The following is a 1,130-nucleotide window of genomic DNA, read 5'->3' as shown; positions in this document are numbered from 1 at the left end:
GAGAAAGGCTAACACGTGGCATTGGCGTTACCGTCGGAATTCCGGCGTAAAAATCACGGCAAAGCCGTGCCTTGTCAAGCGGCTTCCCAAGCAGGCTCTGGAGCCTTTCCACGAGACGGGCAAAGCCGGAGTCCCGCGGGAACCCTGTGCCAGCTCCGTCAGTAGGGCCCAGCTCTCCGACAAAGCGCACCGCCGTACGGAAACGTCAAGCGGGTTTATACCTCGGGCTCCTTTACAGCCTCGGAAAACAATACTGCCCGGCCGGACGCGCTGCTCTAAGCGCCTAGCAGGCCCGGCTGCGTTACCACGAGGGACCGACAATTCCTCCCCGGCCGTTGCCCGAGCCGCAGCGCAGCACTCGGCAGCGGCGGGCACACGGAGCCTCGCGGGCCCTCGGCGGCTACAAAAGGGATCCCTCCGTAGTCAGCAGTCCGACTCGCAAGCACGAGGCACGCGTGGCGAAGTAACATCTCGAGCGACCTTCGGTTCCGCTCCCCTTGACTTGTCGACGGACGCTTCCGGACGAACCTAGGGACAAAGGGAAAACAAAAGACCCCCGTTTCGCGGGGAAGCAAACCAAAAGGCCTCTTCCCCTCGGCTGCTCCGGCCCCGGAGCTGACTGTCACGACACAAGATCAGCCAGACACCTGAGCTGCCGCTGCCTCCCAGCCCTCCCCGGCAGTTAAAAGGCTTGCGGAGAAAGCAGCAGTCGGGGGCGACGGCTGGGGATTCCGCTGCCGGCTGCCTTTTCTTGCTCTGGCCCGCTCGCAGGGGCGGGAAGAGGCTCCTGAGCCACACACACACACACACACCCCGCGACAGCGTTACCGCAGGCCCCGAGGCAGCCTCTCTGCGGCCCGCGGGGGCCGGCAGCCCCAGCCGGCTGCCACGGCTCAGGCCAGCGGCTGGGGGAAAGACAAAGCCCCGCGCAGGGCTGCGGCGGCTGCCCGGGCAGCCCGCAGGCGGCGGCGGGTGGGCGGCGGGGCGGCGCGGGCCGACCCCTCTCCCGGGCGCCGCCGCCACGAGCGAGCACCGGGGCCGCCCCGCCGCCGCTCCTCGCCGAGGTAGCGGCGCGGCTCCGAGAGAAAAAAAAAAAAAAAAACAAAAAAACAAACAAACAAAAAAAAACA

General features: G+C 66.2%; 1 long non-coding RNA gene across 1 annotated transcript in view; it reads left to right on the top strand.

Moving 5' to 3' along the window:
- The first annotated feature begins 960 nt into the window (after window positions 1–960).
- Window positions 961–1,130, top strand: part of LOC119156333 — a 2,922-nt gene continuing 2,752 nt past the window's right edge. Inside the window, exon 1 of the long non-coding RNA XR_005107076.1 lies at window positions 961–972. This is a non-coding gene — a long non-coding RNA (uncharacterized LOC119156333). The remainder of the gene's footprint in view (window positions 973–1,130) is intronic.

This window comes from Falco rusticolus, chromosome 12 (assembly GCF_015220075.1).
Source record: "Falco rusticolus isolate bFalRus1 chromosome 12, bFalRus1.pri, whole genome shotgun sequence".
Classification (NCBI taxonomy): domain Eukaryota; kingdom Metazoa; phylum Chordata; class Aves; order Falconiformes; family Falconidae; genus Falco; species Falco rusticolus.
This window is presented reverse-complemented; position numbering and strand designations above follow the sequence as displayed.